This window comes from Monopterus albus, unplaced genomic scaffold (genome assembly GCF_001952655.1).
Source record: "Monopterus albus unplaced genomic scaffold, M_albus_1.0 scaffold29.1, whole genome shotgun sequence".
Classification (NCBI taxonomy): Eukaryota; Metazoa; Chordata; class Actinopteri; order Synbranchiformes; family Synbranchidae; genus Monopterus; species Monopterus albus.
Window position 1 is genome coordinate 1,891,844 of NW_018127909.1, and position 15,843 is coordinate 1,907,686.

Genomic DNA, 15,843 nt, shown 5'->3' on the forward strand with positions numbered 1-15,843 from the left:
CCTCCTTTTAATAATGGATTCATCCTTTCCTCCATGAAACGCCCTGTAACTCCTGGCGGCTGCAAAAGTATCCTGTGTTTGTGGTCACCAAAATTGCAAAACACTGTTGAACACATCCATATTCACCTTGCACCTGGAGTTTAGACACGAGTTTAGCACTGCACCCATTTGCAGGAAAACAGAGCCCTACGAGCCTACAACCACAGAGTGTGAGGCTGTTTTACTAAGCTAAACATAAGCATGCTAATACAGTATGTTTGCACTCTGGATGCTAACATGCCTTGGTTGAGCATGAGGATAATCACCTTTATTGGCCAAGTATGTTACACACAAGGAATTTGTTTCTGGTACAGAACCGATGGCAGCCATCTGTGGCGCCACCACAACCGATGGCTCTAACCATCAGGGGCAAGGTTCAGTGTCTTGCCCAAGGACACTTTGTCACCTGTTTAGTTTAGCATGCTAGCATGTGAAATGGGCTTATGAGCTCTAACACATGACCAACAGGCCAACACTGCCATCCTAAAAGTCACCCTATCAACAGGAATAAAAGCTACCAACTGTTTCTGGAAACATGCTTGAGTTTTGTAATTCACAGGAACATCAAGGCTGCATTTATTGCTGTACTCTTATGCAGTAAAAGTTGCTTTAGTACAGCCTCATTATCTTATGTCTTTTGGACTGTGTTATCTTTTTAATGTTCCTGCCTTGGTTTTTGTAGTTATCTATATTATAAATATAGTTTTGAAGTGCATAGCCCTTTTATTGTTTTAACAGTGGTTTCTTTTTCTGTTTACTGCGTGTATATCTTTTGATCTGGGTGGTATGCTGCTGAATACTGTGGCCCTTACACTGATATATGTTTTGTATTTAATCGAATTGAACAGGAACACAAAGTTTAAGTCTGCAGTATGTTATCTCACAGCAGTAATGTAATAAACATCATTGCCAACTGGAATGTTCACTATGATAGATTTAATGATCAAGAGTCTGCAAATTGATATTACTGAAAGTCGCTTTTGGCTTTTCCCGTTTTAGGGGTCACCACAGCGAATCGTCACACTGACGACTCGCATGTTGACATTTGGCACGTGTTTTATGCCGGATGCCCTTCCTGACACATCCTGATTTGAACCCGGGCCGCAGCAGCAAGAAATTTGTGCCTTAACCATTAGCCTACCAAGGGCGGCTCGCAAATTGATATTACTACCACACACAAAAAAATGGAAGCCATTGGATGTCTGTCATTAAATTATAGAAATACATTTAAAACACTGATCAACATGCAAATTGTCAGCAAAATTGTTAAGTATACATGATGTAGATTTGATGAATTAAAACCTAGGAACACATTAGTATGATCCTTTGAAGAAGCCCAGTCAAATCATTGAGGGATGGGTTAAGCTAAAGCGATTAGCAGCTTTATATGTCTACCAGTGGGGCGGACTACTGCAACTGATAAGATATTTTTATTGGGGATGTGCATTTCATTTAAAAATGTTGTTTGATAGTTCATGGGAACTATTTGACAATTATTCAAAGATCCCCACCAAAAAGCTTCTTATTGTTAGCACTGTCACATATGCATACTGTGACTTTACCTGTAAGTCCCCACTGTTCCTTGGAGGTGGAAAGCACCTTTGCCAGGTTTTCAGGAGTATGCTGCCCCTCATTTTTGTCTTTTTTCTGTCTCAAAGAAGTTCCACAGAACTTTCTGATGACTGTACTCTATGCATGTTTCTGCTGTTTGTATTTAGCGCTGTAGTAAAATGATGTACCGACCTTGTTACATTATTTCCAGGTGCAGGCAAAATAAGGGGAATCGGACTTTTTGTTTTTAAAGCCAAAACCATAGTCACATGAAATATTCACTTTTTTTAATTTAATGCCTATTTGAATATTTAGAAATCATTGCCCATCCATAATTTTTGTTTGAATGAAGTTGTGAAAAGAGTCTAAGACATTAAAACATCTGAAACTCAGCTGTGCATGATTTGAGAAAGGCTCAGACATGAATACCTTGTACTGTTATGACTGTTGTCAAAGCATTCCCATAATTTATTATCAATTTATATCTCCGCTATGAGGGGGCTTTGTCTTCATTTCTATTCAAAGTGCGCTTCTGTGTTCAGTAAGGCAAATACAGCCGAGCTGAGAGAGTCTCTCTAGCCTCTCCTCATTTAGCTCTATACGACAAAGGGAGATGAGTTGCATTTTCGGATGCATTCATTATTCCTCCTCTGTCTCTGTTTCTCCCTCTTGCACACTCTCTGTCCTTGCTATTAAAATCTGAGGATATTTTTGTTCCCATTAAATGAATTATACCCATTACTCTCTCTGACAACTCTGCATTGAGTGTGCGCACCCCGATTTAACATTGTTCTAATTCCTCTCACTATTATTGCAATAAAACATTTATCATAATAATTAACAATTTTGACATCTAATTTAAGCTAATTAATTTCAGAGAAAGACTGCTTGTGTTAGACGCAGCTCCATGGATTGCCATGAAACCTCTGCTAATCATGGGAACAGCTATCCGCCCTGATGAGTTTCAATGCGCTTTGAAAGTGTACAGAAAGACACACATTCAAATATGTTACATGGGTCACCTGTCCATTATTAAAGGAGAGTGATCAATCTTGATAATGGCTGTAATGGTCAATGCCAGTGACAATAGCTGAAGGTGGCCATTCTTCTGTGTGCCAGTGTAATGACAGACACTGAAATGCTCTATTCTTAGATTGTTAGTACTGTAAACTATCTGGATAGAGGCTATTTAGTTTTTCAAAATCAGGCTATTGGTTTTCTCTTTATTGGTCTTCTGTTATGGATCCCTCTAGGCAGCACATTGATATACTGTAATTTGCGTATCTTTTTTCTTTGCATTTGGCCGAGAGCTTTTTTTTTTGTTCGAAGAGACATGCAAGTGCACACAGCAGTAGACAGTTATTGTTATTGGCACATTGTTTTCTTTACGATGAGGCAAATTCTTGCATAGAGTGCATAATGAATTCACATATTGATTGTGTCTTTGACACACAAGCCCAGAAAATATATAGCTATTTTACGAGTGTTTGTTTGCTTTTGCGCTGCTAAGCATTAAAACAGGTGCTTAGTGCAATAATAAAAAAGATGTTTAGATATTTTATTCCTAAACCTTATCAAGTGTCGTCTGTCAGTATACAAAAAAGGTTCATGTAAAGAAAAGCTGTCCAGGCCCTGTGTTTATTGTGTCCAATTTATTCAAATTTGTGAGTATTTCAAGCCAGCGAATACCCAGTATTCCTCATTTTGCTGAAACATTAGATAGCATAACAGTTTGGATGCACATCTTCCACCAGAGTTACAACATTAGATGGCATCTATTGTGAAATGTTTTCAGCAGTACTCTGACAGGTATATTTATCATACATGCTAATAGAGTGTGGAAACAGTCATTTTGTCTCATGTAGTACAAGTCATTAATTAAACTCGCCTCCAATGTGATTTGTTAGCGTGCTCTACAGAAGGGCACCAGTGATAAATGCTTATATATCCCAAGTAAAACAGATTGTCACACTGCAAATATAAATTCCTATTAAATGTGTATGAGAGTGAGATCTTAGGTACATTTTTTGCAGCACAAGACAGACATATAGATTTAGCTGTTGAGGTTCCCTACTATAGATGAGAAAAACAACATGCAAGCAGCATGGCACTGCTGATGGAAATAGTGCCCGTTACTTTGATCCAAAATGAAATATCTCAGCAACAGTTGGACAGACATTCATGGTTTCTGTAAGCAGTATACATTATGCTGGCTAAACATCAGCATTTTAACACTGACACCTTGAGAATATTGCCATAACAGTGTTAACATTTAGTTAAAAGCGCTCTTGTGCCTACATAGGTACAGCCTCACAAAGCTGCTCGCATGGCTGTAGACGCTCTCCTGGTTTTGTTCTGAATAACAGGGTTTTCCTCGTCGTTTCATCGAGGCTTAAAGTATATGGTGAAATTTCTGTTGGTTTTTCCTCACAGATAAAGGGATTGTGAAAGCAAGGTTTGTGTGCTTGTAATATATATAGCTTTGCTGAGGTTGAATGTTTTTTATTCCTTTTAGTATTACTCCTTCAAACTGGCCATTTATCAGAATCACTCTTATACTGGTTCCTGTGTCTCTCACAGGAACTTCAATGACTCCATATCAGTTTTTTTTTTGTTGTTGTTGTTGTTTTTGTTCCATTTTCTGTTGTTCCATCATTCCATCCAAGCCTTACCGACAGTTTTTTGAAAATCCATCAAACTTAAGATATGGAAAGAACAAAACAGAAAACTGTTTTAGAACTGGTGGTTTTTGAAATGTAGTTTGTGAAAATGATCTTCTCTTTTTTATCAACTCATTTATTTATTTATTTATTTTCCATTGCTAGCATTGTATCAGAAATACACAAAGTTATCAGAGATGTTTTGTGGGATGGTTTTCTTTTTTTGGGCAATTCAGGTAACATGTCTTACATTTTCTCTCAGTCACTTCCGTACATTTTTCAGATCAAAAATGAACTTTTTTAAACTACTCGTTCAACCTCCACACGCATCATATAAACAATTTCTCATTGCTTTGAACAAATTTGGCGCATTTATCCAAATGATTATGTACAACTGTCTGTTGTTTTCTACATTATCAGTTGCTTATGTCGTGTTGATCAGAATGTATTCTGTGGTTCTCTGTTCAGTAGTATTTGTCAAACATATTTCTATACAGCTGTAAACTTATTTTTGCTAATGTGTCTGAATTGTTAAGTTGCTCTCAGGTGAATCTTGACTTTCACTAATGAAGGGGAATGAAGCATTAGATCAACCAATGATCAGCCAGTTCTCTACTGTAAAATAGCTCAGAGGAGCATCTCATGAACCTTCAACTGGCAAGTACATATAGACAGAGCACAGCACAGCGTTACAAATTGTGACAGTGGCAAAACTAAAAAATGAACAGTGTCAGTTGTTGAGAAGAAGAAGAGGAGTGGGGCTGTGTGGTGGAAGGGTGGGGAGGTAAAACAGAGGAAGGGGGAGAAGAGGCCTGATGAAATCAGGGCCACGCTTGTGGACCATGTTGTCAGTCACAGCCTTACAGTGGCCAAGACTGGTCGAAGGCAGCTGAATGCTGGGAGAACAGTTGTTCTGTCCAGGGGGTGTTTCCTGGTTTACATGTCTAATGTAGTATGTTTTACTTTGCACTGTGCAGTGGTGTAAAACACTTTTTTCTATCTCACTGACAGTGAAAACATGGAGAGTGTAAATGTGAATCTGTCTAATCTTTTTCAGTCTCCTACATACAGTAATGTGAAACTTTGTACTACTGAGATTGATGCATGCCATACAGAACAAGTGCAGCCTTCTGTATTTTCAGTGTTCAAACCCTGAGCCATGGTTTGAATATGAGAATACGTCCAGAGTACACTGTTATACTGATACATGACTAATCATTCTGACTGCCATGTTCATAAATGGTGACACAGGGACTTGTCATTGTGAGGCACTGACATGTTCACTGACATAAGAATTTACTTTTCAGAAATAAACTAAGGGTTTTGAGCAGGTGATGTGCTTGTGCAGGTTATCCACTGTGTGGTGCTGTTTGTACGAACTATTTGGAGAAATGCTGTCACTGTTTAGCAAATATCAAGTGCTGATTAGTTTAGCTTTGAGAATTACATTTGCACCAACAACAGGACAACAGACTCAACAGTTTACTGGCCATCTTGTTTAGTGTTTCACTGTTGCTGAAATGGGAGCTGTCACCAACCTGTTAAAATTCTTTATAGAGGTTGGCATATCATTCTTTCTGGTGCTTTGCTGAATTTGTTGTGTTAGCACCTATTGTTAGCACGTAGAATCACTATCGAGCAGTGCTGTCTTTGTCAACCAAAGCCTGTTGTAGCAAAACCTTGCCATATAATCAGTCACCTTTATTTGGCCAAGTATGTTACACACAAGAAATTTGTTTCCGGTACAGAACCAAAGCAGCTATCTGCAGCGCCAACTCATACCAATGGTTCTAACCATCGGGGGCAACTTGGGGTTCAGTGTCTTGCCCAAGGACACTTCAACACATGGACTGCAGGCACCAAGATTTGAACTTCCGACCCTCCAGTTGGGAGATGACTGCTCTACCCACTGAACCACTGAAACACAGTCACCCCTTCAATATATCACATTTTGTCATTAGCTTAAAATTCAACTAGAGCAAGTCAAGTGACAGCACTGCAACTGAGTGAGAGGAGGCAGTGCTGTGGGCATATTTATACCATGGTAAATAGGTATTGAAGCTTTTCAAATATTCAGTATTGATATATATTGAAAAATCAATATTTTTGACTAAACTGTGCTTGATATGGAGTAGGCATACCATTCAGCCTGTGAAAACGGTATAATGTCTTCTGTGGCTCAGTGGATTTCAACAGAAAGTAGCTAAAGACTGCTTTAAAAAGTTGCTGGATCACAACACAAGCAAATTTGCATATTTGTGAAATCATCACAATGTGTCCAAAATGTAAAATAAGTAGACAGATAAATAAATAAATGTTAAAACACAAAGTCAGACTCTAACTTATCATAGGTATTATTTTTTTTAAGTTGCTCTTATCATATCAACAACAACCTTTTTTATGTATACTGTTATACAGGCTGAAGGATCATGACTAAAGAGGATTTAAACAGTGGAGTAAATTCATAGCAGTAAACTGTGTATTTTAATAAAAAAAGAAACTTAAATACTGAAGTGTTAAGAACAAAAACAACGAGGATGAATGGTTAGTCTTTTACGCTCATTTTCAACTTATGCGCACTTCTTTTTGTCAGCTGATTGCCTGGTTGACTGACTGTGTTATTGCCCTCTCCCACACATTGAACACAGTCCAGAGTCAGTCCAAGTCCACAGCCATATGAGAAAAGCAGAGAAATATTAGTGAGTCATCTCAAGGGATGGGAGTCAAAGTCTGCCCAAAAAGTTGCTAGATTTGCCGCTAGTCGCTATTTTGAAAAGAATTATAAAGGTTGCTAAATGGATTTTTAGAGGTGTCACATCTTGCAAAAAACCTGCTAAGTTGGCAACACATTTGTGGAGGTACTGCTTAAAGTCAAAATGATATCATAAGGTGTGTTATTGGGAGCAATGAATCAAAGAGATTTTTTTAACACACTGGGAGGGTCTAACAAGGAGATCCTATTGGTTACATAATGGGAAATGTAAAATCCAGTGTGCTGAAAGTTTGACCAGTACTAGAGACTAGACCAGAGGGTATCCTGGGCCCCGCTGCATTGATTTTGAACTGCCTTTATGCAAAATATTTCTTGTGAATCCCCACAGCTGTATACAATTGCAACACTAAATGAGTGAAGTACCCTTCTAATTGCTTTAAACAAGATTGTGTTGTCTAGCAGTGGTGTTCAGAGGAGATGGAGAGTGCTACTCTTTTGTGCTAAGTGATAAATTGCCTTTTATAAAGCCTTAATTTATTAGGCATATGTGAGTGTGTTCACGTGGCATTTTAGTGCTTCGTTTTTGCTTTAGTAGCACACCAGATGGCTGAGGGACACCTGGCATGGTCAGGCTAAGTGGTCCTTTGGTTGGCCCAAGTGCCCCTCTTGTTAGTTCAAGTACAGCTTTGGTGTGACCTTAGAGCTAGAAAATATCCCTTCCCTTTATCCTGCATAGATAAGCGATGCCCTTTTTATTTTTGCCATTGGAGACTCTGTGAACATCACTGGCTGCTCATTGTGGCTCTACTGTATTCATACATTTAAATCTAAGCTTGAAAAAGACAAAGTCTCCCAGCTGAATTCTTGCAGTCGTGACTAAAGCAAAATCCACCACACATATCTTAGGAAAAAATCTGTTATCGTGTGCTTTTTCAATGCAGTGTCCTGTTGATATTTCCAGACATGCTCAACCATTAGTGCTAGGGAAATTGATGGGATGCCCCCGGTGGGGGGTGGGGGGTGGGCTACAGGTATGAAACAGCACAACATTCACGGCTCCGTCTGCCAGACTTCCATGGCTAACTGCATTAGTTCTGCCTCAGTCACAGTTGGAGACCCCACAGAGGAAGAGAATTAGCCGCAATGATCAGAGAGTGAGCGATCAACAGTGTTTACTTCAGAACTAAGTTTGTGTGCGCTGGGAGAGGAAGCCGGGTGTCCATGTGTGTTCTGAATCTCTGCATGTACATGTTTGTTGTTATAATATCTTCGTCACTGTCTCTATGCAGGTGTACTCTTGGGAGGCAGTTGAGATGTGAAGATGGGAGTATTTCTGGAGTGGGAATGCGGAAATGTTTTGGCACACATACACGTAGATTATAATGTCTTGCTGTGAATGTTTTTCAGGGAGATGATTAAGGTTTATTAGTACAGTATTGTACAGCCATTCTACCTGATAGTCCGATGTGACAGCGGCTGTTGCATGGAATTCATTGACTTTATAAGGAGGGCATGCTGGGTTTTTGGCTGGCAGGGGGGCACCGCCAGCTTTGTAAATGTTTGAGAGATGAAAGGCTGTGTATCTGTGTGCTTGTGTGTCTGTCTGTGTGAAGAAATCTGTATGGCTGACTGTGGTGTAAACAATGGCTAAAAGAGTCTCAATAAAATGCTACTAGGGTGTTTGACCTTGTTTGACAAATTAAGAAGCAAATAAGTAAATCAGCTTAGATTGTATCACCACAGGAGAGTAACACATAAGCATACTCAGAGGCACAAAGTACAAAATGGCAGATCTCTACATTTCCAGGTCGGTGTGTCCAGGGTTGGGTTCAGACAAAATACCTGGATTTGCTAAGCTGTGAGGCTAATACATTTTGCATTTTATCTTTATATGTCATTGGTCCTTTCTGTTAGTAAAGAACATTCAGGTATAGCAGGCTTGTCATTTTTAGCTGACGGTACCCTCATTTGGCTGAAATGACCATTACCAGCAGCAGATTGGGGTAGCTGATTAACATTAACTCTGTACATAACTTGAAAAGAGTCCAAAATGAAACTCTTGGCTGTTCATCTCTGCAAGATAATATCCAGACTTAGCCAAAGATCCATCAGTGATGAATTTCATCAATAAAATGATCGTCATCAACCCACCTGTTTTTGTGGTTGGATGTTTCATGGATCAACGGGTTAAGCCCATCAGCTTCGTAGCTCTCAGTTGGGACACCCATTATGTTCAGCAAGCTGCAAAAGTGCTACAGCTGTTATTTCTACGTATGTATCAGATACATGTTATCAGCACTTTATATTTTAAGCTCTTCATCTCATTTTCAGGTTGTGTCTACAGGTTCTTAACACTAATCAAGCTCCCACTTAGAATTGTAGTTTTTTTGCCTTCAAATGCGGGATCTCCCAGTTATAGGGCCTGGTCTGGTGGTTATTGAGTCGGTTAGTTTATTTACTTTAGATTTAGAATTACAGCAGCATAAAAGTGGATGACTTGCAAGAAATGTATTTTTAGATTGATCAAAACTGAAATAACAATGGATGAGATATTCTGGCTATTCTCTAGTGTGGAACAAACAAAAAAACTGGATCCTAGACTCCTCATAACCTACACCTTCTTGTCTTTTCTTCCTTCCTTTGCACCACAAACACTAATACACCTTCCTACTGAATTTGGTCCCTGTGTCCCACTGTCCTTTTCCTTCAGGGTCTCATACATGTAGTTTTGACTGTAATACTGTAATTACAACTTTAAAGTTATTCTTCTTTTTTTGCTATCAAACATCACTTTAGCATAACCTTGACTTCCACACACTTTCTCAGCAAAGTGGCTTAACTGTTTCTAAGTGAAATATTAATGCATTTTCACCCTGAATAGAATATACTGTAAACACTGTTATATCATTCAAAAGTAAATTTTAGATTAATGACTAGAAAAATATTAGGTCATTACTAAAATACAAAAGCCAAAAAAGAATGACACCAGAAGACAGATCTGTGATCCCCAACCCCCCACAACATCCACCCCCAAAAACTCTAACCACAGCCACTGCTGCTTTTTGAGCTGTCATTGCATTTATGATTTAACAAAACTGTATCTAGAATTAGTGTTTAACAAGATGATCAAGATGTGAAGCAAACTGTTGATGTGGAGAACTGTTACACCCCTAGTCATTACACTGATTGTTTTTGTTATTTATTTATTTATTTTGCCTCTCTCTCAACATGAGGATAATTTGGAGTCGGGTGTCCATTTAACATTAGCTAAAATGGAAAGAGGTGTCTCGTTTTACTTTGCATCATTAGCATTATACTCAGCATTACTTTAGCATTTCAATCAGCACAGAGTGCAGATGCTGTTCAGTCCCACGGTGCCAAACTTGCTGTGCACCAAGAATCTGCAGCCAGTTACTGATAAAGAGATACCCTCTGCTATCCAGCTACACTTCAGTGAGTTAACTCTCTGTCAGTATTGGCCCATTAGTTAAAATGTTTCATTTGCAGCACAGATTCCACATATGTGATGCTTCACAAGCTTAGCTGTGATATTCACTGACAAAATTGCCTTTTGTCACACATAAATTGGAAACAACAGTATTTAGTAATTAACAGTGCTGAATACTGTCACAAAGGAGCATGAATCATAATCAGATTATGTACACAAGGGTTATGTAAATCAGAGCTGAATAACAAACAATAATACAAACTGCTAATGCTGAATTGTTGCTCTGCCTGAGTTGCAACTTTCAATCTAATTTGTTTTAATTGTTTATATAGCTTATGAAGTAGAGAGTTTTCCTCAGACCCTAAAGGACCAGTTAATCCTTCAGTTTTAATATCTGAAGATGCAGTTCATGGTTTCCACTGTGCACCAGTGAAGTACTTTATTGGCACTGCAAGCAACACAAAGGTAGAGTCTAGTTTCTAATTCCACACTAAACATTAATAACAGTATAATGATGAGTGCTTTATTTACTGATTCAATACTTAGTGCAAACAGGAAATGTACAATATGTGCATGGATTCACATCGTGTGCCACATTTGAAAACTTAATAATGGTTGAAACTATTAATACTGTTAATAACAGATTTATTTAGAAAGTGCTTACAAGATACTCAGAAACACATAACATGACAAATAATTTAAATCATGTCAGGAGTCAGTTGAATCGTCATTTAAACTCATTTACAATTACATTTTCTGTCTTCTTTCTGCTTTGACTTCTGCACATGTGCTGTTTTTAAAAATGTTTTTTGAAGACAGTCTCAAGGGCATTTTCCACTGGTTTTTGACAATATATAAACTGAACAATTAGCCTACTGATTATGTTCATTATGCTCTGCGATGGATTGGCGACCTGTCCAGGGTGTACCCCGCCTTCGCCCGATTGCCGGCCGGGATTGGCTCCGGCCCCACCCGTGACCCCGCTCAGGGATTCAGCGGTAGAAAATGAATGAATGAATGAATTATGTTCATTATCAATGAACCTAAACAGGTTCATTGATAATGAACATAATCAGTAGTTGCAGCACTTTAATGAATAGTGAGTAAAAAAAAGGCTATGTTGTTTTATTTGTTTGTTTTTTCTGAGCTGTCCCCAAACCCGTTACACCTCCATGCACACTTCTGTTGACTTCTGTTGACTTTTTCCAGCCATCGATTGCTGCGAGGAGACAGTGTCCATCAACAAATAACAAGGCTGCTGAATACCAAATAGTAATTTCATCCCATCACAAAACAACGAGAAGAAAGATGCTTTTACACCAAAGTAACAGATGTACAAGGCACCACAACTGTTCTGGCCTGTCACTGTGGCGCATAGCAAATAACATTTTCACACACAGTTACAGTAAACTAAATATCTTATTAATGTGCTTGTTCATCAAAAAAACAAACAAACAAAAAAACTGTTTTAACAGATGCAAGTTGTTGAAATACTTTGGGAAACATTTAGTTTAATCACATTTCAGTGCTTTGACCAGGCTACAAAAGTACAGAATTCAGTTGTACAAATGCTATTCAATTCAACAGTGACTGCTCTGGCATGGCTACAAATATCTACACTCACTTGCAACATTAACTCACTCACAAATAATGTATCAACACAAAACTGGCAGCTAACAGCAAAAACTGAAATCCGATTAAAATTGATCGGATGTTATAATTACTTCAGGTTCGGTACTTTAGAGAGACTTTAGATGCTTGAGTAAAACTGAGTGGAGAAGCACAGCTACCATAATTTGTACCATCTGCGGAATAGAGGCCTCTTTGAAAACTACTGTGTAAATTATGCACAATACTCATCTTTCAAGTTCATGGAGGAATATGCTCAAGCACACACACACATACACACAAACCATTTCTTCTTTCTCAGAGCTTCTCTTCCTTTATCTAATCTGTGTTTTATTGAATATGGTAATTATAATGAAAGGCCTATCTTGCACTTGGTTTAATTTGTTTTTGTGCCTTTTTCCTGCTCCCTTCCTCTCTCCCTCTGGTGTGTGTGTGTGTCTGCTTGTGCATGACAGAGACACAGCATGCGTGCTAATGAGTGTGTGTGTTTGTGGATGAGTCCCTGGTCTGACACATTGCGTTACAGTGGGACCTTTGTAATAGGGAAATAAGGGATGGCTGCTGATGTCACCGGGGTTTAACTGTGGCTCAAGGGAAGAAGCTGCGTGCACCACACACTCACACACACACTCACACACACACACACACATACACACACACACACACACACAGAGAAAACAAACAAACAACCGAAGACATCAACATAATTTTTCCAGCATCTAGCCTATAGGGGTTCAGAGGATACAATACAACATGTAACCTTGGAGACCAGCCTGTGGTTGGCTGAAATATTTCAGCTCTTTGTGCTCCTATGGGGTTGTTTGTGTGCTCGTGTTTTTTCGATAAAACCTAGAATGCCTGATTATGCTTAAAAGGCTGAACTGTGCAGCTCCAACTTTGCCACCCTGGTAAGGACACATTTGACGTACCTCATTCTTTCATATTCCCTCCCTGTTATTCACTCATCAGGACCTCAAAAGCGGAGTGAAATTAAACACAGAGAGGGAAAAAGGTTGTTGGCTTCTTTTCAACACAATAACAAAACAGATTCTGTTAAAAAAAAAAGTGACAAAAAAGAACCAATTTTTTTTTCTCACTTCTACAAGAATACCAAGGAAATCAATTCCTCCTTTGTGGCCCATATTTTTGTATCAACCCATGATTCTTATTGAAACCTCCCTTCAAACAGTTTATTCAAGATCAAGGCACTGCCAACATGGTAGCCTTCTCACCCTGTTCTTGGTTGCTATATATTTTAAGAGGCAACAATACAGTCAGAGGACACAGCAGGAGATATATCGTTACTGTAATGGGGTGTCTTTTGATATACTGACTCCATTTGACTGGTTTCTGTGCAGCCTTGTTTGAAAACATTACCTTTAACGTCGAGCTGCTTCCACGCACACTCCATCACCCATGACGCCAGTCAGTGTTAATAAGCAGGAGAAAGTCTTATCATCTTTCACAGTGTTTACTGTTATTGCAGGTCACACTGGATGGCTGTGAAGTTTTCTTCTGTGTTTGCATGTGTGCGCACACCCGATATACTGTAGCAATATTGTAGTAGATGGCTGTAGCCTTCAGTATGAAATTACTTGTTGTACTGAAATGAAATATGGCACAAAGCACCGAGTATGCACTCACACATGTACACTCCTACTGAATAAACACTCCATTTAAGACTTCTTACAAGGTGAGGCCTTAGAAATAAGATTTATTCATCATGCATGTACTCCAGTTTCTTTGTGTTTGCATGTGTGAGTCGCTGTGTAAATAAAAGAACTTGTGCTGTTTTTTATTTCTCGCATGGAGGTCATGGTGGATGTCAGCCCATTAATACAAGAGGGTTAAGCCATGTGGGCAGGTGCATGAATGAGGTAGAAAGAATATTTTAATCACTATATACTCTATACCTGAACCTGCCCACCACTGTGCCTGGAGGCAGGGTGCTTCCTCTTCTGCTATTTTCCTTTGCATATCCATCACAGATTATTATTATTATATGATGAAATGATATGCAACAGATGAGCAGAATAATTGGTTGGTGGATTATGTACTTTATACAAGTTTATGCATGTCTATGTTTTTGTTTTTCACATCTGTTTCCTCTGTGTTAGTTTCTGTTCACACATGGGGCAACACTTCACTAGACCCTGCCTTTGTTTCTCTGAGGGAAAAAGTAACTTGTTTCCATTGCCTCCACATGTAATGTGGGATCAAAGTGCCACAGGGGTGTCACACAGGGGGTTTCCAATTGAGACTGACAGCATTAGATTTCAGTTTCTCCCTCTGCTGCTACTGTCTGATCCTTTTCTTTCATGTATACATTTTCAGTAGATGTACATTGCCCCAGTAAACAAATGTTCCACTTTTCTTGCAAAGACCGATGTCAAAGACAAATTTATTTCTACCCTGACATAATTACTAAGTAAACAAGACTTCAGTGTATGTTTCACTGAGCATTACAAACCTTGTTTGGGGAACAAAAAAAAAACAAACCATGCTTGTCTCCTTCCCTATAACCACCCCTCTGTGAATGCTTTTCCATCAAAGGCCCACTGATGCCACCTCGGGAAGGAAAGAAAGAAGCCTCAGCCAAAAGCCCAGGAGTCCACAAGGAATTATGCATTGCTGTTGAATAACCCTGGCTGTGGATGTATAGCACAATGCTCCCAAAGTGGAATGCTATTCACAAATGCAAATGACTGCAGAAGAAGGGTATAATATGCTAATACAACAGTGAGATGTCTTTCATTTTACTACGAATCTGAGATTTTTTTTGTTTAAATCATCTGGTAAGGGAACAGTTTGACAATTTGGGAAGTATACTTGTTCACCTTTTCTTACCTAGACTGATGTCAGTTTCCTGCCTGTGTGGAGCTGGAACCAGAAGGCAGTTACCTCAGCTTAGCTTAACACTAAAGGTCTCTTCACACTGGAGGCACATTTTCCATTTTTCAAATCAATATCCTGTCAATAAACACTTTCAAATAAACAATGAATTTTGCCGTGCATCAAAGTGATATTAATATTTTTCACACCAAGGTTGATTTTTCCAACTTTTCGCAGGTGACAGAAATGTGCTCAGCTAAGTTTGTGCAGTTTGCTATGCATTGTGCCAAGGATTTTCCATCTATTCATACAGGCCTATGTAACAACGCACCAATTAAAGTGTCTAGTAACTAGAAACACATTGTTACCTTTTAGAATCAACATAAACTGTACTCCTGGTCCATCTGTTGCCAAATACAAACCATGCGTCAGTACTAGTTAAATTAATTAATGTGTTAAACCATTAGCAAATTCATAATTTTATAGTCATCATCCATAAATTACATCATACATGCAGCTAGATGTTATTCCACTGGCTCCATGAAATCAACTCCTTTTGTTTTTGCTTTTCCATTCAGTGACATTTATATGCTTATGACTCATACTTGTATCGCATTTGATGAGTTTGATTTGATTTATTCTTTGATTTATTCTTTCAAGCATGTAAAGACAGTTGATATGACAACACACATGATTGTACACATAATCCAATATCAATTTGCTTATACCTAGAAAAACTCCCTTAAATGGAAGAAACCTCCGACAGACCCCGGCTCTTGGTGGGCGGCCTTCTGCCTCGACAGGTTGGGGTGAGTGGATAGAGGAGAGACAAAAGAAGAAAAGCAACAAGACAAAACAAACAATCAAACACTGATCAGGTCAATGTGGCTGGTGACTGCTCGTCAGAGATGTAGAGCTCCAGGGCCAGGGCAACCTGCAGAAAGGTACAGGGAGAGAGAGAGGACACACTA